General features: G+C 36.0%; 1 protein-coding gene across 1 annotated transcript in view; it reads left to right on the top strand.

Annotated features, from left to right (window-relative positions):
• Positions 1-24,620, top strand: part of LOC123866960 — a 179,522-nt gene that overhangs the window by 37,596 nt on the left and 117,306 nt on the right. The window lies entirely within an intron of this gene.

Genomic DNA, 24,620 nt, shown 5'->3' with positions numbered 1-24,620 from the left:
AAGAAATCTAAGTGTGTTGAATTCACACTGCCCAATACCAGGACCTTAAATGACATAAATTCATTGATAAATAATCATATGTTGAAAATAAAGGAGAACCCCGTGTTTCTCGGTATAATGTTAGATGCAAAGCTTCTATGGAACACCCACATATCAACACTTGATGGTAAACTCAGCTCTGCTGCTTACACTGTTAGAAAAATTCGACAGGTACTGACGTGGAAACTGCAAAAATTGTATATTTTGCTTATTTTCACTGTATTATGTCTTACGGACTCTTGCTATGAGATAAAGCGGTAGATATTGAGAAAAAAATGTATTACAGAAAAGGACAGGACGTGCAATTTATAATTTAAAACCGCGCGCTGCCATACAATAAAAATATAAGGAAATAAGTACCTTATCTATTATCTTATAGTAGCTTCTAAATATATTTACAACTAGCTAATGCCCGCAGCTTCGCTCGCGTGGATTTAGGTTTTTAAAAATCCCGATCCTTTCATTTCCCAGAACAAAAGTTGCCTCTCCGTAATAGCCCGTCCCCGGGATGCAACTTGTTTCTGTATCACGTAAGAATATTTAAACGGATGATCCTTTTCAAATCCCGAGGGATCACCAGGATTTAGGAATGCAATTTCTTACAGCATCAGGGTTGAGGTCAACGACAAAGTGTTTACTTGGTATAGATACCTTCAATATCAATTAATAATCGACACTTTTTAAATCCCATTAGCTTTAGTAGTCAGGTCCCCTGCAACATCAGGGTTGAGGAGTTGGAATCCAAATTTTTTATTGAACAATGTCGCAAACTTTCTTTATCGATTAAAAAAACTACCCAAAATTACGCAGTTAGGTTACCTGCCAAATTTCATGGTTTTGAGTCAACGGGAAGTACCCTAGAGGTTTTCTTGACACACACGACAGACAGAGAGATAGACAACAAAGTGATCCTATAAGAGTTCCGTTTTTCATTTTGAGGTATGAAACCCTAGAAAACGTAGGATCGGCATTCCGAACCAGTGGTAAATTTTTCTGACCATTCAAAAACACTTTGAAGTTTACCTAAAAGTTTACAGGAATAAAAATTTATCATTGTATTCCATTCCATTTCATTCTATTCCATTCTGTTCAAAGATAAATAGATAATAAAAATATTTGTCACCGAAACAATAATTTACGATACATCAACCAATATCAATTTTACTGATGACAATCTGACTATTACCAAAGTGAACGACTACTATAATATCTATTATATACGACTACCATAATATGTATTATAAATTGTGTGCCGTTTGCATTCTCACTAGGTTCTCATTAAGTTTGTTTTATTTGGTTAAACTTTCTGGCATTTATATTGTTATGACGTTTAATTGGCAAACAGTCTGTTTATTGGCTGAAACTCAAAAAATCAGCCAATCACAACAAAGAAAATATTGTAATAATGATTGATGCAGCTTTCTGTAATTGAAAACAAAATATTTGACATTAACTTGAATGTGACAGTGTTTTCCGAATAGGGTTGCCAGAGGCCCCGTATTTTACTGGTTACCCCGTATTTCAGGATACAGAAACCTGTAATTATGAAAATAAAATACGGGGCAAATAAAACTAAATATTTTTAGGGTTCCGTAACTCAAAAGCAAAAAAGAACTCTTATAGGATCACTTCGTTGTCTGTCAGTCTATCAGTCTTTCCGTCTGTCCGTCTGTCCATCTGTCCTTCTATCCGTCTATCATGTGTAGTTTCAAAGTAAGATAACTACATATATCAAGTGGGTTATCATATGAAAGGGCTTTACCTGTTCATTCTAAAACAGATTTTTATTTATTTTTATGCATAATTTTTTTAATGCATAACAGTTTTTGATTTCTCGAGTAAAATGTCGGAAAAAATACCCGAATACGGAACCCTCGGTGCGTGGGTCTGACTCGCACTTGGCCGGTTTTTTACAAATTCAGCAGGAGCTGGCTGGCGAAATCGAACACTGACGTTATGTCCAGTAGAAAGAATATTTTCCTTTTGCGGCAATGCGTAGCCGAAACCCACTCGATATTGATCATGGTCGTAGCCAAGGCGGCGGGGCTTGGTTTGAGGATGTAAGCCTTTTTTTATACAAGTTAGCCCGTGACTTTAATCTTTTCTAGTGGTAAGTGATGATGCAGTCTAATTTCTTGGCCGTTAGGGCCATACTAACCATATAACTAGCCATGACCGAAGCCTCCCACCAGACCAGAAATTTCGAAATGGCGACTGCGCCTGGGAAGCCGTCAAAAACCTAAGCCTAAAATAATACTTACACTATTTCTTGCATTTGCTTACCAATTTTTTTTTGGAAATATATCAAACATTTCGCGCTCACTTCACTCGCGCTTTGAATTTCTATTACTTGGTGTAAACCCCGCAATTTCGTTTGCATGAATTTAGATTTTTAAAAATTCCGTGGGGAATTTTCCGGGCTAAAAAGCCGCCTAAAAAAAATGTCTGGGATGCAAGTTACCTCTGAATAGTAAGTACCAAAATTTTGGTAAAGAAGATGGGCCGTGAAAGGGTTACAAATAGATAGGCAAATAGATATACTGTCGTATTCGTAATATTAGTATGGATAGGAAGCTTTAAAAATAAAATCTTGCTATGGCTACACTCGTTTCCCTTTCATTTTAATTTTTTCTGTATTGAACCAAAAACACTTACGCTCACTGCGCTCGCGCTTTTTTATTGTTGTATTTTATCTCACTGTCAAATTGAAAGGCGAAATTCCACTAACCAGGTAATTAGCCCATAAAGTTGAGCGAATGTTTTTTTCCTCATGACAGGATTCAGTTCCGGCCCTAATAAAACCTCTCCCGCAATCGATTCCTGGCTACGGCCATAGTATTGATACTGTGAAGGTGGAATTACAAATTAAATGTAATTTTAAGTTGAAATGAGAAGATTGTATGCATGAAATGTATAACATTTTGCTTTACAACACTAAGAGTTTTTAAAAGCTATTTAAATAAATAAATCTTTTATTTAAAACCACATTGCAAACACAGTTCACCAATCAAGATACGGCAACATACAGAGAAAAAATACAAAACTTATAAATAAACTGAAATATCTAAATAGGCTTTCCATGCATTTCAGAGAGAAACACCGCCTATATATATATTCTTCAAATACTTCAAAATTTCAAATTTCTTCAAATCTAAACCCCGTATTTTTGATGGTGGTAGCCTGTAAATCAAAAAGAGCCAGGTGGCAACCCTACTTCGACATAGACAGAATGAAAAATTGTTTTCATTACTCGGTATGCCTACTGCCATAGTGTGACAGAAAGTGTGACGGTAGTTGTGACCTCTGATTGGCCGACTCTCTTTCACTATTTGCTAAAATTGATGATTGCAACAACAATTTTTTCTTTTTTGTAATCGAAAACAGAACACGGACGTCAAACAGGTTGACTAATTGCAATCATTTCTGACCGGCTAACATTGTTCCGCTAGTGGCTCAAACTCACTGTCGCAGCAAGAACATGGTAAATTCAGCCAATCACAGCAATTTGAAATTTGGTTATCACAAATGTACCGATCTAGGAACCGAGAATGCACGAACCAGGGCAGATAGAGATAAGAACAATAATATCATACGTAGGAAATCGACGGGGGATCGTTGGCAAGGATAGCCTACATAAATAAAATAACATGCTATTACTAACAGCTAATAATGCCTGTGATTCCGTCCCCGTTTTTAAAATCCCGTGGAAACTCTTTAATTTTCCGTGATTTAAAAGTAGCTTAATTCATGTACCCCCAGGTCATTAATTAAATCCATGGAAAAATCCCGCCTATGTATTACTGTGTTCCAGTGTGACATACGTTGTAACTAATACCTAATCTGCGGTGTGATAATAGGAATAACCAACAAACAAACACACTTTCGCATTTATAAAATTATAGAAGGATTCACTTTTTTTAACCATCTTCAAAAATGTAGAGGAGGTTTCATTTGAATTCATAATCAGGGATTTAAAATATGAGTGTAGATAAAACATTTTTTATCCCTAAAGTTCTAAAGATTAAAAAATTTAATTTCCACGTTTCGCTTATTTACATACTGACTACGTAATTGCTAATTAGGATTTCCCGTGGCTGTGAGCCGAAACAATGCTCCATTTTGGCTTTTAATTTTTTTGAACATTTTATCCCGGAGAGAATTTTTCATTTAATTTCGGCCACAGACCGTAGGTACTTAGATACTACTGGTGTTTGAATTCACTTTTATTTCGAATTCACTTTTATTCCTCTTTCTGCATAGTACGCTTTTATGAAATTCAGATAGAAAAGTTGCTTGCATTTCATTTAAATTTTAATATTTTCGTCTCTACGAATCCCCTGGTGTCTACCGTCTAGTGATGAGAAAAATAATTCATTTTATGTTCATACTGTTTACACAGCTGCTATATGTATATTTTGTTTTACGAAAATTTTATAAAATGTAGGAAGTTCGGATCCTTGGTTTTATTTAACCTTATATTAGTGTTGTGTTTGACCCATTTGACCACCTTTCTGACTCAGCGATGCGATAAGTAACCTCTTGGCTGTGTTAAGAAAATATGGAGTCGGGTCTCCTCTCAGTGTGAGAAGGGTTTGGCCCACAGAACTTTTTCTAGGTAATCACTTAACATCAGATGATCCGCCTGCTCGTTTGCTCGCTATATAAGTGCGGATTGGCAGACATGAGAACATTTTGGAGAACTCTCAGGCATGCAGGTTCCTCACAATGTTTCCCTTCACAGGTGAAGCAAGTGATATTTAATTGTTTAAAACGCATATAAATCCGAAAAAGTAACGGTGTCCTTTCCCAGATCTCCAGAATAAAGCCGTCTTAAACACGAGGCTATCGCGCATGGATAAGGAAAAATACCTAATACTAAGCACAGAATTAGGAATAATATAAGGCACTTGTTATTAGGATTTCTGTGCTACTTAGTAAATAAAGAAATGTGTGGCTACTGTTTATTCCCCACTAACCTACTTCGACATTAAGCACATTCATCACACAAAAATCTTACATTCAAATAATCTGTAAGTATGTCAGTCTGGCTCACAATGACAACATTGATCATGTAATCATCGTCATCCAGTCATCATGATAAAGATGATTTACAAGCTGGATTAGCTTACACTACACAGTTACATACCACAGTGATTATGTCGTACTATGACCTAAAATTTCTACTAAACAAGACTGTCAATTCTTATATCACTCAAGTCATTGAACTGGATTTTTTATTGATGACAGGTTTTACTCTTCATTATCATCATCAGCATCAACCCATCGCCGGCTCACTACTAAGGGTTCTTCTTCTCAGTAAGAAAAGAGTTTTTACAGTCCACCACGCTGGTCAAGTGTGGATTGGCAGACTTTACATAACTTTGAGAGCATAGTGAAGAACTCTAACTCAGGTTTCCTCACGATGTTTTTATCGTTCCAGAGTTGAAGACCTGGAGAATGACATAGAATTCTTTTTGACCAGGAAAATTCAAAGAGTTTCCACGGGATTTTCAAAATCTTAATCCACACGGACGGAGTCGCGGGCATCAGCTAGTACTACAACAAAACTTAAAGCTAGCCTTACATTTTGTAAATCAGGCCGAATAGTGCCAAGAATACTGACTGGATCTCCGCGCTGGACAGCCAGGTTGATCCTTTGAGCAAAAAATGAGCCAGCCTTTCTGTCACCAGCTGAGGCTATTATTCGCGGTGATTTTTTTTAATATTACTAACACTAACATAAACGGATGGGTGAAGGTTGAACTTATGTGGGATCTGAGACCATAAGAATTCCATTCCAATCAAAGATCTACAATTAGTACCCATCATGTTATTAGTTATTTATTACTAAAGAATCCGATACAAATTAGCATAATTTGCATTCATTTTACAAATAAACATGTTATTCAATCAGTATTTACCATCGATTAATCTATGAGATTAAGCGTAAAATCATAGCTAGCGCCTTATTGTTTTACAACTTTTTGTATTTTGCACACAAGTTGCGACAAGTGACAATTCATAATATTATTATTTAAAAAAAAATAACTGATTCCCACAACTTCGTCAGCGTGGATTACGGGTTTACAAAATACCGTGGACGAACTCTTTGATTTTTCCAGGACAAAATGAAACCCATGCTTTAATTCAGAGTATAATGCTACTTTCCATTCCAAATTTCAGTACTCTGAGCGTCAGGCTAAGAAAATATTTGAAAAACTCTACAGAGAATGACTTTCAGAGATCGCTTCTTAGTGATAAATTTCGCCTATTGTACATACAGTTTTTTAGGCTAGTGTATAATATATTAGTGTACATTTTCACTTAATTTCACTTTATCAAGCGGTTGTTTCAATTTCTAGTACGTTTCATTTAAAAAGCTACACCAGGCTTAGGTACTTCAGGCTAAATGAGGGTACAACTTTCTCCAGCGACATGTCGCGAGTGTGACCCTCACTTAGCCTGAAGTAAAAGCTCCTTTGTGTAACTTTTAAAATGAAACGTACTAGAAGTTGAAACAACAAATCGATAAAGTGAAATTAAGTTATAATGTACACCAATTAAAGTTTACAAAAGCCAAACAAAACTGTACAATAGGCGGCCTCATCACTTAGAAGCTATATCTTGAAAGTCATCCTCTGTAGAGATTATCAAATGTTTTCTGCTACTTTATACAACTGTTTCAAGCTGTATGTCGCGAGTGTGTACACGCTCTTACGGTAACGTTATGAATATGATACCCAGCCTACCAGGGACCATGACCTAGTAGACTTACATCATCACTGGACCAAGCCTCAGGCCCACACAGTTACACACGGTCACTGGGTAGGGAGGTCTGAAATATAAACATACTGATGATGCCCGCGACTTCGTTTGTTTGTTAAAAATCCTGTGGGAACTCTTTGGTTTTCCGGGATAAAAGTTACCTATGTCAATTTCCAGGATGCAAGCTACTTCTGTACCAACATATAAATAGGTTAAACGGACGGTAAAGAATCCTGTGGGAACTCTTTCATTTTCCGGCATAAAATGTAGCCTATGTCCTTTCCCGGGATGTAAGCTAACTCTGTACGAAATTTCATCAAAATCGGTTAAATTGTTGGGCCGTGAAAAGCTAGCAGGCAGACAGACAGACATACTTTCGCATTTATTATATTAGTATGGATATAATATGCTCTTTGAGTTCGACGTCATGTGAAGAGCACTTTATGCGCGTTTATTTTTAAAAAAATCGGTCAAGTGTGTAGACACACAACACACGAATAAGTTTCCGTGACATATAAAATTGAATTTTAGAAACTTTTAAGAAAGATATAGGAACACCCATCGCCAGCTCACTACTGAGAACGGGCCACCTCCCAGAATGCTAAAACAGTCTACCAATCTATCTGGCCAAGTGCAGATAAAGATACTTTACACGCCTAACGTCTTACCCACTAGGTCACAATAATCGGTGACTCGATTCCGTAAAACCTGCATCAATCATTATTACAATCGCAATTGTAGTTATTGGCTTTAATCCCTTTGCAACAATGCATTGTAGCCAATAGTTAGCAAGTGTCAACCAATCAGAGGTGATTGCGATCGTGACATTGTAGCTGTCATTCTACCGTCATCGAGCTGCAGATTTAACAGGGCTCTCTCCGTCACTCGTTTCATACAGTCGTAGTTCCAATTTCATTTGAATATTAAGCAACCAAAGTCCATGAAATTTTGCAGACATATTCTAGAAACTAATATCTGTGTCTGTGGTATTTTAGATTTTTCTAAAAATATGAAGTTTTAAAATTACAGGGGCTCAAAGATTTGTATGAAATTTTTTAAGACCGCGTAACTTTGAAACCGAATATTTTAACAGAAATCTGGAAAACCACAGACATAGATATTAAATTCTACAATATGTCTGCAAAATTTCATGGACTTTGGTTGCTTAATATTCAAATGAAATTGGAACTACGATTGTATGAAACGAGTGACGGAGAGAGCCCTCTTAACTGTATGTTGCACCTACTGTTTCTATAACAAATAGGTACTGCAACATAAGATTGAACAACAGGTTGAATCACACAACGACAGAGTACCTAACAATATATTAATCTTCCTCCATATTCATTAATTACAAGTAAATATTTAACGACATCGATCAATCACAATTGTTTCACTTGTCATACATTAATGCACCTCTGTTATCTTTGTGAGGCAATACTGGTTTATTTAGTCTTTAATTAATTAAGGGCCGGAAGTCTTAGATGATAAATGAAAGAATATATTAGCACATTCCATACAATTTATTAATGAATATCTTTGTGTATCACTTTTGTGCAATATAAATAATTCGTCAAATTCTTGAAAAGCCGGCGTTAGCATCGACGAGTCCTCTGGTGTTGCAAATGTTCATGGGTGGCGGTAATCTTAATTTAAGTATATTTTAAAAAAAAAAACTAGATGATGCCCACGACTTTGTCCGCGTGGATTTAGCGTGGATAATGTATGTTCTGGTGGATTTGTGTGGTGGTACTTGGGGCTTGCTTGGTGGCTGGCTTTTCCTGCATGCTTAGCAGTGGGGGGGCGGGTGGTGCATGTCACTTGCTGCATGTTGTACCATAGGATTATGGCAAATGAAGCTTTTGATTCTTTGTACAGTATAACATTGTAGGTAACTCCCAGGCATGCATGTTTCATCACGATGTTTTTCTTCACCGTTAACAGGGCTCTCTCCGTCCATCCACAGTCTTACTCCATACAATCGTAGTTCCAATTTCATTTGAATATTAAGGAACCAAAGTCCATGAAATTTTACAGACATATTCTAGAAACACTATAGTTAGATCTATAATGGAAAGTTATTTTCCTGGTTTCGAAATTGCTTTTATGAGAAACCAGCAATATCTCTTAACATAATCTCCTCACGTACATAGTTAAGTACCTACCTAGTGCTTAGGTTATATTTCGGTTAGTCACTTAATCTGAGATGTGCATTGTAAATTATTCACTTCGTAGTTATTCTGCAGCGAATGACGCTATTATGCAAAGCCAGGCAATTCTACCCGAAGTAGGTTATGTTGTCATAGTCTAGCCGACACGTCTCTATATGGAAACATAAATATTTTTAAAAATATGAATTAGATAATCTAGTGCCACCCGAACAAAAAGTATTTAAAAAAGATATTCTATAAAAATCCAACTTTAATTGAATCTATATACCAAATAGCTTTTTCCCGCAATTTATTCCACGTGATGTAATTTATAGGCGATTGCTCTAAGGGATAAATTATATTAGAGAGAGAGCCAGCACGTGCCAGACCTTCGTTCTATTATATAAACTTTTTCTTAAAAAAAAAAAAAGAATTTTAGCCATTCTAATCCTGACTAATACTCCCCTTTCCCCTCCAATTAAGGGTAAAGTTTGTGCCAGGAGTGGGTACGACAATAGTGCAACGGGTGGTGTTTAATCCGCCGACCTTTCGGAATTCAGTCCGCTCCTCAACCATTGAGCTCGAGGCTCTAAAAAGCTGAAAGTTTCTGTGCGTATTGTCCCCAACGATCTGTCTACGATGTTTCTGTGATCCAAGATTGTCCCCCCCTAACCCCCAGGAAGGAAACCCCTGTCCTGCCAGACGGCCTTGCAGTTTAAAATACCACACGTTTAAGAAAACTTATATCCACGCGGACGAAGTCGCGGGTATCATCTAGTGTACTACAAATTGTAGGTAAACCTAGGCATTTAAGCACGGATAATCAAAGTTCGCTTACAATTTTATGATTTCCATTAATTTTATCCATACTAATATTATAAATGCGAAAGTGTGTCTGTCTGTCTGCTATGTTTTCACGGCCCAACCGCTGAACCGATTTTAATATTTGGTACAGACTTGGGATACATCCCGGGGAAGGACATAGGCTACTTTTTATCCCGGATAAATCAAAGTTTCTATGGGATTAAAAAAACCGAAATCCACGTGGGCAAAGACGCGGGCATCCTCTAGTTTTAAATTTTATGGTATGGGTTGGTCATGCGACCATGATATCTTGCGAAACAAGTTATCTAGTTTTAATGGTTCGTGTAATAAAGGTTTCCCATAAAAAGATAAAATTGAATCAATCAGCATACGACAATATTAATATTCATAAGCTAAATTGATTTATATTGCCTTTATGTTGTTTTTACCACCTTACAATGTTACCTTCTCATTATTTAATAACCATGGCTTATTTACTCAAAAATGTACCTTAAAACAGCTGAAACTCCTTGTTGGAGGTCTTCGTTAGAGCAAGAATCTATTAGTAAAATATCAAATTTCTAAACCCTAGCGCTATAAGTGTATGTTGCAATTCTATAGTGAGTCAGGCAATCAATTTTTCTATTACATATGTGTCCATGATATTGCATGCCAATAGCAAAATTCAACCGTTACCGATTCTATTTATCTTGGAATATTTCAGTACCTTTACCATTAAGACTTGGTAAATAGACTAATATACGTATGGCTAAACCTATAGATTGGTAGGTTTTTCTGAAAATCTTAGGTTCTACTGTAGTTCAAGCTTCTATAGTAACATATCACTTTCAAAATCAATTTTTAGTATAACAAGGAACCTTTCAGTCCATCTGTCCACCCGTGTTTCACAGCCATTTTAAAAATAAACTATAAAAGCTTTAAAGTTAAAAAGCACAGTTAAAGAAACTTTTTACCACTATACGGAGGTATAGGTAAAGTATTAATTTTTTTTAAATAATAGTTTTTTTTTAAAGGAACAAAAAAACTAGCGCTCATGAATTTTGCAACCAGCATGACTTTTTTGATATGGAGCACATAATTTTCTCGACAACACCTACCAAGTTTATGTTTATTGACACCATTGCCGCAAGAGAAGTCAGTCATCATAGCCCTTACTGTAACGTACCGTAGATACGAACCAACAAGATATCCTGCAGTATATGAAGTGTTTTATAAATAAATGCAACCTAGTTTCAGGATGGTGCATTATTGCATGATGCAAGCCAGCCGTCAAGTATGCAAGCACTTCCTAGCTAGTATAGCTTATTGTGTGAACCATAAACTGATATACCTATTGTGTGAACACACCACACCTATATCCTGCCTTCTCATACCTCCCTGGTGCCGAGATGATTGCCGTGGTCTCATAAGAGGGGGCCCTAGATTTGAATCCCCACTGGGTCAATTCAGAATTTTCAAAAGCTAATTTTTAAATTATCTGCTATGGTCTAGGCTCTGGTGAAAGGCTTCAGCCGTTGATTTACCGAGATAAAAAATAGTTTATGTCACTCTCCAAGTCTTTGACTATAGGTCCAATATCCATGCAAAAAATTAGGTTTATCCGTGACTCCGTTGCGGCGTGATTGAAGGACAAATCAACAAACAAACACACTTTCACATCTTATCTTACTAGAATGTTATACATATTCGTTCTTCCTGTACGCCACGCATTTACGGAGATAGATTAATCCGTTAATACATGCACATGCTACTTTTTGTCCCGCAAAATTAATGAGTTCCTGAATATTTTTTTAAACTAATGCGGATGAAATCGCTGACATCATCGAGTCAAAATCAAAATCTAAGTAGGATTTATAATATGAATACTTATATTATTAAGTAAATAGATTTCTTTAAGGTAAGGATAAATGTAATGGTCGATCGAGCTTTTATTACATTTAACGGTCGACCATTATACGCGTGGATACTGGATGATCTAATAACCGTAAATAGCCGTCAATGTACCGCGTGCTGTAATAATCGCTTGTGAGTAAATTGCCTTAGTAAACAATCCAGACCATCAATCATACTTATTCATAGCCTTAATGTAAGGGGCACCACATACGAACGACTTAAGCCAGTGATTAGCTAAGCCCAGATTTGATCCCATAGGTTTTTTTTTGTTTTCAATCATTAAAAATTGCTCCGTGGAAGAAAATTTTAGACCTTGACTAGCTGATGCCCGCGACTTCGTCCGCGTGGATTTAGGTTTTTCGAAATGCCGTAGGAACTCTTTTATTTTCCGGGATAAAATGTAGCCTATGTGCTAATCCAGGGTATTATCTATTTCTAGTCCAAATTTCAGCCAAATCTGTCGAGTAGTTTTTGCGTGAAGGAGTAACAAACATACACACACATTCACATAAACTTTCGCCTTTATAACATTAGTGTGAAGTGTGATGTGATAGTGTGATGAGGCCAATGATGAATTCACGCGATCGCTTTTTAGCCTCTTGTAAGATTATTTCGCTAATTGTTTTGTAAGCTAGTTTCAATATTTTCAATATCCAATCTATCTTTAATCTGTCGATAGGTTATAAAGCAACGATAGATCTTGTCAAAAAACATCATATCATGAACATTATGATCAACCCATCGCCGGCTCACTACAGAGCACGAGTCTCCACTCAGTATGAGAAGGATTTGGCCATAGTCCACCACCCTCACGAAGGAAGAAGAAAGTTCCTCAAGAAGGAAGGCCTTCTTCACACACCTGTGAGAGCATTATAACAGCCAAGTGACTTCACACACCTCTAAGAACATTATAATAAACTCTTAAGCATATATGAGTCTCTTGTAAATACTAGATACCTGAATCGAATATTAATTTCACCGCTAGTCGAATGAATAAATGTATAAAAGGGCGCATTCTGAACAACAGTCAAAAAATCGGATAAACTTTCCAATTAATTTCGATTTTACTAACAAGTTCATGCACACACCAGAATAATAAAAGAGTGCCATGTTCAGGGCACCCAATGCATGACTCATGTAAAGGCGCTATTGTATAGGGCCCCTTATGTCGCCGTGTCGCTTAATAATCGTGGCTTGAATGGCCAATAATTGTAAACCCCATGAATGGCGATGATCGATTATGAATTCGATACTTGATACAAAAATGTATGTGACCTGAACGCGATGATTGGCATGTCGAAGCATTGTGACTGACAGGGCGAGTCGTGTTCGCAATGACAAACATTGTTAACATGAAATTTTTATTACCTAGTTTCGGATCGGTTTTAGGGGTCCGTAGTCTATCAGCGGGCTGTATCTCATGAGCCATAATAGGTAGAGAGTTAAATTTTCAGCGAGTTTGTATTTCTATTGCCGCTATAACAACAAATAATTAAAAACAAGATTTTATTTTAGATTAGAAACAAGAACTTAAAAAAAAAAAACAAAGAACCTATCTACATAACATTATTATGTTGTACGATAGTAGGGAACCCTATGTGTGCGAGTCCGATCCGCACTTGACCCGTTTACCTATCACATGGAATAGAATAGACGTTAGGAACTTAATTTTGGTCACGTTACTAAAAGGCCATAAAATAAATCTTTTTGCGCTATTCGTGATAATTATTTGGAGGTCGTAGCCATCACAATTTTTATCACGTTACTATGTTTATCTATTAATTTTGTAAATATTTTATTATTATATAGAAGCGCGAGCGAAATGAGCGTGAAATTTTTTCCTTAATTAATATATTTTCCCTTTATTTTTTTACCACCAAGGTAGGTGCCCCCTAGGATCTTGCGCCTATAGCGACCGCTCCCAAGCCACAAAAGAAATGAATTACTTTATCCCATTTTAACCAAACATAAGACCTTTTGACAACAAGGCAACTCCCATTTGTAAAATAGAAAACCGGTCAAGTGCGAGTCGACTCACACACGAAGGGTCCGTACCGTCAAGCAACGATAGTACGGACCGTTCGTTCTACCTTTTTAAATTTACTGGGCGGCCATTTTGAAAATTTTATTATTAATTGTTGCTGGATACGGGCTATAGAAACACACACTCTGTGAAAACTTAAATTCTCTACCTATTACAATAATTCATGAGTTACAGCCCGCTTACAGACAGACGCGAAGGACGAATAGTGGAGGCTAATAATAGGGTACCGTTGGCATCTTTAGGTACGGGACCCTAAAAATATAAACCCTGATCCACTTAACATAAAGGATCGTGTAACGAAAAATGAGCGCTCCGATACAAGCGGTGTACAGTTACTTTCCCTTTAAGGGCACGGACAGAACAAAACGCATTGTATTGTATTATTGTTGCTATGGCGCCAAATTATGTGCCAGCAAATGTTATGTTTCATATTACAAATATAGGGATATTCGGACCGGTCTACCTTTCTTTTTTTATTCACTATAGGCGCACGGTTGACCACGATCACATCTGATGGAAAGTGATGTTGTGGTATTCAGATGGGACGCATCTACCTAGAAGGTGCCTGTTCACTCTATATCATAATATAAACAACTCACTCTGCTACTCGTCAATTATTTCTTGACCTTGATACAAAATAAGTACTATTTTTGGGTAGGTAGGTATACAGTTGATGATTTCACATAGCACAGAACGTATGCTTTCTTTTTCCGTTTTTCTGTAAAAATATGTTAGTTTTCTGGGATAAAAAGAAGCCTGTATCCGTCCCTGGGATGTAAACTAACTTTATACCATAGAAATCGTAATACGAAAAGGTATTTACCAGACACGCATTTCGCATTAATAATGATAATAACGAAAATTATGGATTTTAAAAACATTAATTAGCAACAGCATACTCAGTTTAACACCTTACCAATATTCTCAAGTTAGCCTTCGGACACACTGTCAATGTTTTATTTCACCAAAGAAGGGCGATTAAAAATAATTAACTTTTAACCGTAAATGGAGCAGACATCAAAGAAATGCCGACTCTACTTTTACTTTTAATGAATATTGAATATCTTACCCCTTTGGTGTTTTGGTTTGAATGCGTTAATTCAAAGATCTTGGATTCAATTGTTCACTTAATAGGTACTTTATTTATGGGCGCCTTATAACAAATCAAGATGATACCCGTGACTTCGCCCGCGTAGATTTAGGTTTTTTTAAATGTGGAAAATCTTTGATTTTCCGGGATAGATGTAGCTTTGGGATCTAATCCAACAAAATTTTCACTATAGCTCATGTGAAAATCCTTAACCTAGTTCGACACACGCATTTCGGGTTCAGGTAGGTACTTACCTACCTATAGGTACTTACTGGTTATTAAAATGCCAGCCAGTTTTTTTAGGTTCCGTACATAGATTATAATAGTACAGTTTCGTAGCAAGACCAGGTACCCTTATAGTCTTGTCGTCGTATCTTTTCGTCCGTCCCGTCTGTTCGTCACACGACGCACAACTCGCAATCATTTTAAAAATTAGGTTCTTACCTATAGCAGCTGTAAGATCGGAATTTAGTAAGTAGGTATGTTACGATGTAGCAACCACGTGTCTACGCAGCATACTCAATCCGAAACTAAGTATTAATTAGTAAGTAGTTTATATCATTTTTGACATAATTTGTAAGTTTTAATTTCACTGTGCTAGATCTCGATACTCGATACATATTCACATCATATCAAAGAACTCAATTTAAGCAATTAAGTACCGTTGCGATCCTTCAAGTAATTACTTATTAATCTTGAAAATATCATGTCTGAGCTTCATCTTGTAATTCTATCCTCATTGCCCATTAATATTGTACCGTTCAGTTCAAAATAACTATTCTAATTAGCACTCTAAAGTGTTTAATTTAAAGTTCAAAGTTATTCGAAGCTATTGTTCTCAGAAGTGCAATCATACTAAGTTGTCCCGCCTCCGGAGACGTAAGGTAAAATAATGTTTAGAGTTATGATCATTTCTTGCAATGGATATGGCCGTTGAACTATTTTGCTACGACATTATGTAGATGCGTAGGCGTTGCTGTTTACCGAAACATAATACATACTTTCATTTTACTTCCATGCAGGAGCTTTGATGTTTGCCGACGTCTAATGCAACAAATACGTTTTTCTTTTGTATCAACTGTCTGTATCAACTCTACTTACTAGTTCAGAATGAAGATTCTACTGAGAAGAGCCGGCAAGAAACTCATAGTTGCTCTTTTGAAATCATAAAAAGTTTTACTGAAAGTTTCACTACGCATTGTCCTTAACACAATGAGGAACGATCAGCGACTATGAAGTTTGGATCATGGTGGCTTTGGCAGATAAGCGGTAACAAAGACGAATAAAATCTTTCGTCAAAGTATAAAGTTATATTTTTATATTAGAATTGGAATAACATTAGAAATCACGTCATGCATTGCCAGACACTTAGTATCGTGGCAACCGCCTGCCAGAACCTTCAAACTTTAAGAGCGTTTGGCAGGAGATAAATGATGGAACCAGTTTTCATTTTCTGTGTTCCCTCAAAACTACTTACGGGGTTATTCAAGGGGTGGATAAAGAAATCCCTCAAGGCCGACAACGCTTTAGCGGCTGCTCTAGTGCTGCAAAATAATGTTAAATCCCTTAACATCAGTAGATCGATTCCGGAAAACCTGCATCAATAATTATTATCAATCGCAATTGTTGTGATTGGCTGAATTCTTGTTGCAACAATGCACTGCAGCCAATAGTGTGCGAGCGTCAACCAATCAGAGGTGATTGCGATCTTGAACTATCTAACTGTCATTTTTCAGCAATCGAGCCGCAGATGCCACCAACTTGATTGCTCACAATTATAATATTCACAACAAAATCTACACTAGCCTGTTATCAGTTAAGTAGGTACCTGTTATCCACAGCGTAAGATCACAGACAAAATATTATATTAACAGCATATAAATTAAATAGTTTTCCGTGTTTTGTGTCACTTGATCCATGGTTTATCCATTCAGGAACTTATTTAAATTTTACTGTTTATCGATTTTCTTATTTACCCGCATACAACGTGACTTGTACCACGAATTTTTGCATCATTATAGGTTGTATTTAGGTACAATGTACTTTCAAAAGGTACAACAATAAGAATAACGACATATAACTGATATATCTTAGGAGATAAGTTTACGTGACATTCCCAATTAGTTCAGAACAGCTACATAGGGGCAATAATTACGATAGCTATGTATTATATTAATAATAGCTTCCTCGAGCCGCCGGCGCCGGCTATTATCTCATTAACATTCCTAATTAAAGCACACTGTATATTGTTATTTTCTAACTATTTCACACATGATATCATGTTGTCTTATCAGTTATCAGATACCACTAGGCGTTCATTAAAGGAATGCCATATATTTCCAAGTAAATAAAAGAATTACTACTATGCTTCGTAATCTTACGTAAGCATAAACTCGCGGTTTTCGGATTTTTTTCTTTACTTGTATAAGACCTACCTACCTGCCCTTCATGATTTATGTCAACGAGAATTTTATTTCCTTTTCTTGATAGACCAGACATATAGACAACGTAGTGATCCTTTCATCCTAAGGGTCTCTTTTTCCTATTGATATACGGAACCCTAAAAACAGGCTGAATTGAGAACCTCCGCCTTTTTGGAACTCGGTGATAAACCCTATGCACCACTCACTTGTAGTCTGTCTTCCTTTTAAACAAATGGTTCTTAAGAGAGCCTAATTAATGGACTAACACCATTGAAACTTCCTCGTCTAAGTTTCCGTAGGAGACTTCCGCAATAACAATTAGTGTAAAATGTGTTATATTGACTGTTAAGATCATCTTGATAATTTATGGCACCTAACACATTATTTATATTAATTGTTTATATCAGTATATTTATAGTAATATGGGTTTTTAATACAAAAATCGGGCAAACGAGCAGGTACCTGATGTCAAGCCGCCGCCCGCCCATGAACATAATATTTTGCGGTACCAGAGAAACCGCCAACGCGTTGCCGGCCTTTCAGGAATTAATTGTTGGTCGCCCCTTGAATAACTCCATGTTTAAAAATCTCAATTAACATTAAGCATCAGAGATTGTTACATTAAGGTGCTTAGTTTGATTATCTACCTTTCTCTTAATTAGTTTCAGATTAACCCTTAAGTACACTTCTTTGGCAAAAAATCTTTCTTCAGAATAGACATTTAACGCGGCGGTCTCCGTTTTCGTCGATACTAAAGTTTACTAAAATGGAATTAAGTTAGGAACGCATGGATCGAAAAATTTGAAATTAATATATAATATTTTTCATTATATCCCCTTGGATTTGGTCCGATTAAAACATGATTGGACAAACTTTCCTCGATAGAAAAAAAATCAGAAGTTTGGTCTAAAACCTTAGACTTTTGGGTTTTTCTCTTTAATGACAAAGCTCTTAAAGACGTAACTTTCACCATAGGTGTAAAACAATCAAATAAATAATTCGGTCCGATCATTTCACAGTAAGTGCTATATTTCAAATTATATTCTAAATTATTTGATTTCACGCTTCCTCGCTTATTCTCTTCAAATCGCGTACAGAGCGAGTACAAAGAATTTTCGACCCTATTGTTGAGTATTATGGGCCGTAATTACGTTATCTTGTCAGTCATACCCGTCGCCTCAGCGCGGCAGGACCTGTTTCGGGTTTCATAAGCATTTTGTCATACTGTAATTGTACAGAATGCCATAGAGTAGTAAATTCAGTACTATGTTATAAAGTATTTTTATTTAGGATTTTTCTAGATTTTAAGATAAGTTTATATTGTGCATTTATTACATTAAAAAAGTAATTATTTTAAAAAGAATGCAGTAAACCGTACATTGCAGTGTAGTGAAGCTAATATTAGGTCATTATAGACCAGGACTTATAATTTGAAAATAAAAATTAATTAATCTGAGTGCTCTATCCCGGTAGCTCAAAGATCAAAAACCAAACTTGTAAAATGCATAAGTATTAGAAGATAAGATGGAAAAAAAACTTTATTGATATCAATTTAAAGGTTTTTAGGGGAAAGTACTAATTATTATGAAAATAGGATGAGAGGAGACCGCGTATAAGCAAGCGTAGTGTAGGACGTCCTCCAGCACGATGGACTGATGATATAAAGCGGCTGGCGCTCTTTAGGGAAGGCCCATGTCCAACAGTGGACATCCACGGGCTCTAATGATGATGATGATGATCATGATTATTATGAAAATGACATCCACTTTCAAGTCCGAGATGTTTATCCAAGGTGTTATAATTTTTAGTTTCTTCACTTGCTATGCAATGATATCATTTATTAGGGTTCCGTACCTCAAAAAGAAAAGCGGAACGCTTATAGGATCAATTTGCTGTCTGTTTGTCTGTCTATCTAACTGTATGTCTGTCTATCTGTCCGCCTGTCAGTCTGTTTTGTCCGTGTGTGTTGTGTCTGTCAGGAAAACCTATAGGGTACTTCCCGTTGACCTAGAATCATGAAATTTGGCAAAAACCATGAATTTATGGGTTCATTAAAAAACAATGTGTTTCAATTTTCAAAGTAAGATAACTATACCAAGTGGGGTATCATATAAAAGGGTTTTACCTGAACATTCTAAAACTGATTTTAATTTATTTTTAAGCATAATAGTTTTTGATTTATCTTGCAAAATGTCGGAAAAATACCTGAGTACGGATACGGAAACTTGGTGCGCGAGTCTGACTCGCACTTGGCTGGTTTTTTTATGTATATACGTCACTAAGTAGTCAATAATAAGTTTGACTAAAAATTGCAGTGTCATAAATGTTTTATAGATCAAAAAATAATCATACTATTAAATATTCCTTCAACTTAGACCTTATTGTCACAGCTTAAAAGTTGAAAATGTGCAAAACAAAATTGCATACGTACTTAATACTTTTTCTCATAAAACTAGTTCAATTTACAAGAAATGAAAGATCCTATTGTGTTTGCCTTTGTCAATACAAAGGATCTTTGTGGCTTTTGTGTTCTCACTCACGTATACTAACATTAAAATATCGATGTTAAAATATTCGTTGTAAAACTTACCTTATGCAGTTATTCTTAAAGTATACATTAAATTGTTATTAGGACGAGAGTTGCTTCGTTTTGGAATGCCAAATCAGTGTATCAATTTTTCTTGTTTTGAATCGAAAGGTAAGAACAGTAATAAAATGTAACTACTGAAATCGTTTGTTCGTAGCTTTTATAGGTTCGTGAGAAGTAGTATTGTTGTATGATAATTTGGTCAATTTACAGATCAAATTTCTCAAAATCCTGTCTTAGTGCGGGTCTACGTTATATAGAGAACCAACTGCACCTTTTCAAACTTCAAAATCCCATCAGGACCAGTCCTGGCACAATTGTTAGTTAGTGGTAGTACCTTTTCACCCCCACTTTTTTTCATATTACATCCGTTAGGTCAATTTTTTTCGTATAAAATGTAGCCTATGTTACCCGGATTTACACCTCATTCATCAAAATCAGCCCAGTAGTTTCGGCGCTACGGTGGAACACACAGAATCTGGATACAAACACACACACATACATATACAGACTGCTAAAATCATAACTCTTCCTTTAGGCTTTGCCGCAATGGGGTAAAAAAACAGGCTGAATTGAGAACCACCTTCTTTTTGGAAGTTGGTTAAAAATTAAAAAAGGAGCAAGCAACAGACCATTTAGACTATTTACTTTTCCAGACGTTTTAGATACTATCTCATTCAGCGTTTATGTCATCCAACTATGTAATTTGACGTCTGGCTAATGAGGTGTTCTAATCATACAGACTATTCACAATTCCAGACGTTTTGCTACTTGTGCATTCTGTTTTTATGGCGTACAGCTAAGTTGACTCTCTGCTGACTGGGTAATCTGCTTTGATGTCATCTAGCTGAATTGTCTATTGGCTTACTAGGCACTTTGCTTTCATGTCAGTCAACGTAAAATTGTCTTTTAGCGAAAAGGTAATGACCTCTTTTTCTGGATGCCTAATGATAGGCATCCAGAAAAAGAGCTCAGCTTCTGAATTAGAGAAAATAATTACTACAAATTTAAAATTTGAATCAATGGCCCGAATCTGAATATAACAAAAAAGCTATAAAATATTTTAATCTCTGTCTTGACTTTGTTCAGTATCATATAAAAACATTTCTCCAGCGCTTTGACTTTGAACCTTAACGTAAACAGTTAAGTTAGCGTATTGAATGTGTACATACCTACTTATGCTCTTTTGGAATATTTCACCTAATTAGTTAACTTTTATGGCTATTAGCTCCGAGCGGGCCGGTTTGACTGTAACCATATTGAATAAACAAAAACAAGGATTATAAACAAAACAGCTTTTTATACAACATGAAATATATTATAATGTTATCCTGTTATGGCTGCAGGTGCATATAATCTCTTTCAGGTGTTTTTGCACGCCTAGCGCGTGTGATATTTTTTTACTGTAAACGTTTTGATAATATGAAAAAATAGGATTTTACGATCTCGGTAATTAGTGAAATGCAATAAATAGTTACTTGTGTAATGTCCGTGCTAACTATATTTTCATTGAATTTCAGTTGAGTGTAATTTCTATAATCTCAGCATCTATAATAGCAATAAGATATAGAAAATATAAGATTTACCTATAAATGTAAGTAATTAGGAATGACAGTATTATCATTATCAATAAGTGAAAATTTCAGAAACTTGGACTTGTCCATGCTATAATCTTTTATCCATGTGAAGTATCTTCTTTCAAGGCCAAATGTAATGGTCACCACAGTAATGACCAAAACTGGCAGATAGGGGTTTATAATGAGAACGTTAACGTAAAATAGACCTTAACCGCCTTGTTTTATAGCTCAAATTAATCCATTCATGTATAGCCAGTCAGACAGAACCAGAAATTAAAATCGGTGTAATTGAATTTAGGACCTTAAGTCAAGGTTATTTAGGCCCATTTTAATTTAATGTTACTGTGTGTGTGTGATCTCATTCTATGAAAGTTGGTGAAATGTTAAATCTCCTACTATAATAAGCATACAGGTTGAAAAAGACACCTATTAGCATGATTGTAAATAGATCTCATTCATTATTTCTCGTTGTTGACAAAACAATAAAAGTACATTATAATATTGTTGTTTTTTTTTATCAGTGACTGTTTACTAACTAATGATAGTAACTTGGCAACAGTGTGCATTAAAATCCATACTAATATTATAAATGCGAAAGTGTGTCTGTCTGTCTGCTACGTTTTCACGGCCCAACCACTGAACCGATTTTAATGAAATTTGGTACAGACTTGGGATACATCCCGGAGAAGGACATAGGCTACTTTTTATCCCGGAAAAATGAAGAGTTCCTACGGGATTCAAAAAAACCGAAATCAACGCAGGCGAAGCCGCAGGGATCCTCTAGTAGTATATAAAACAATATTTAACTTGTACACATATTTTTTATAGATACGCAATGTTATATATTACAATAAAGTAACCCAGCGAAGTCGAATGTAATCGATTCTGATGATACCTACAGATTAATTTTTTTAAATAAATTTTTAATTATTTCATAATAAATATTTTTTATCACTATAAGTTTGAATTTTAAACTTATACATAACTTGACTTTTTACTCCATCGTAAACACTGAAGTGGGGTGACGTAATGATTAAATGCAGGAGCGATGTGAAAATAATAATCTACACTGTGGCGATGCGCAACCGGTTCAGGGGCGTCTAAGAGAGATGCCGATACAATGTGTATCGCCATCTCTAGATTTGAAATTATACCTGGAATATACCATCCCCTTAAACTCTATTTTATTTTAATTTTTTTTCTTAAATAAATAGGCATTCGCTTGACTGTAATCACTCCAAAATAAGTGATGATGCAGCCTAGATGGAACGCGCTTGCCTAGAAGGTGCCTAATGACTGCAAATCTATCTACATATTATACGACTACGATTTTAATAAATTTTATTTTTTTCAGGTACAATTTTTTATTCACTACTTCAGAATGATTCAGGTGTCAGTAAGTAAAACTTTCAATGTAATTAAATCAGAGATATATTATTTCTTCGTTTTGCAATGGACATGTTTTGTCTACAGTATGAATGTATAAAAGTTCCAAGGAGACATTCGCTTTATAAGGCTTATCTTAAAACAAAACCAAGTCTTCGTGTTAATATGTGCAAGGAATAGTATTGCGGTATTTGCGACAGGGTTGCTACTTCCTGTAAGTTAGATCTTAAGATGAAAAAAAAAAAAAAAGTTTTTTGTATGGTGAGTTGGCAAGTTTATACTGGGTGTTGCTATGCTTTGCTGGGTGTTCCTGCAATTTCTGCACAGCACTGACGGTTCTCTCTCTCTCTCTTACTCTATCTTTCTCTGTTTTATGGCCAGAGTAAGATCCTTTTCAACCGACTTCTAAAAAAGGAGAAGGTGCTCAATTCGACTGTATGTTTTTTGTATGTTTGTTAATCATAGCATATTTTAATACAGTAGGCCAACTAAAAATTGTAAAATTAAAAAAAACCGATTTCAATAACCACAAATACTAAAAAGTAAAAAATCATATTATAAAATAATTTAATAGACTAATATTATGTTTTACTTTTTAGTGCTTTTGATTATTGAACTCGGTTTATTTTATTTCAACGATAATTTACAATTAGCCCTTGACTGCGGTCCCTCCTAACGTATCTAAGTGAAGATGCATGGAAGTAGGCAAACTTGGCAAAGGTGCGGTTTCTTATCGGCAACCCTACACAAGTAGGTCAGAGGGGCCGTTGTCGGTCACGAATTCACACACCTGTACGTGAGCGCGTACAATGAGCTAAGTGTCTCTTAATTGGCAACTTTCAGGAGCCACAGATCAACGAATTTATTCGTGCAAATTAAAGCTGAAAGCCCGCATTCTCTAACATTGACTAGCAAGTACTGAATTGATAGCTTTACTAACCTAAGTTTGTCTATACTTGTTGATGTACACAAAAGATGAATAAACTAATTTTCTTTCTTTCTTTACACCGAACACCAAGGTACTGGAATTGGTCCACAAAGAGACAGAACTCATGTCCACCATCATGCGAAGGAAGCTCGCTTTCTTTGGACATTTACAGAGAGGAGGATAATTCTCATTCCCAAGAGCGTTAGAAGGGAGAATTGCAGGTTAAAGAGCTCAAGGTCGTCAAAAACGTAAATGGTTGGACGATATAAGGGGGTGGACAGGACTTAGTTACCCGAAGTTGAAAGAGGCGGCTTTAAATAGAGAAGCTTTTCGGATGATGATCGCCAAACTTCGTTTCGAAGAAGGCACGCGATGATGATGATGATGAGCAAATACTGAAACATCATGGGGGTCTTCTGAAATTAGCGCGCGCTGTAGTGGTTAGGTGCGTTGAGGCGAAACCCTTTTTGGAAACTTTTGCATCACAGATGTGATGTTAAAAATTCGTAGTAAGGTGATGCGGGGCTATTCCGTCGGCGGGGTTATTCCAACTTTTGCCTGTAACTTTTATACTTTAATGATTTATCACTAGCGGCATCTATGAACGGATAGCGAAAACTCTTTTTCTAAAATTGACATTTAAATGGCGCTGCTAAAGCGTTAACTGTTTGACCGACAGTCATGTTTGTTTAGGACGCCATTTTTGACAAGTGTAGTGAAAATTAAGCTCCACGGATTTGGTATCAAAAGTGAGTAAAATTTATCATTTTCTATGGTTTCTATGGTTAAGGGACAATTTAAGAAACAGGAAATTATTTTGTGCTATTCAGTTTTATTTTGCGCTTTGTTTTTACGGAGATATTTGATGCGACATAATAACCCCTCAAATTCTAAGATGGGGGCTATTCCAACA

This window comes from Maniola jurtina, chromosome 7 (genome assembly GCF_905333055.1).
Source record: "Maniola jurtina chromosome 7, ilManJurt1.1, whole genome shotgun sequence".
Taxonomy (NCBI): domain Eukaryota; kingdom Metazoa; phylum Arthropoda; class Insecta; order Lepidoptera; family Nymphalidae; genus Maniola; species Maniola jurtina.
Note: the sequence above shows the minus strand (reverse complement) of the source record. Positions and strands in the feature narration are given on the sequence as shown.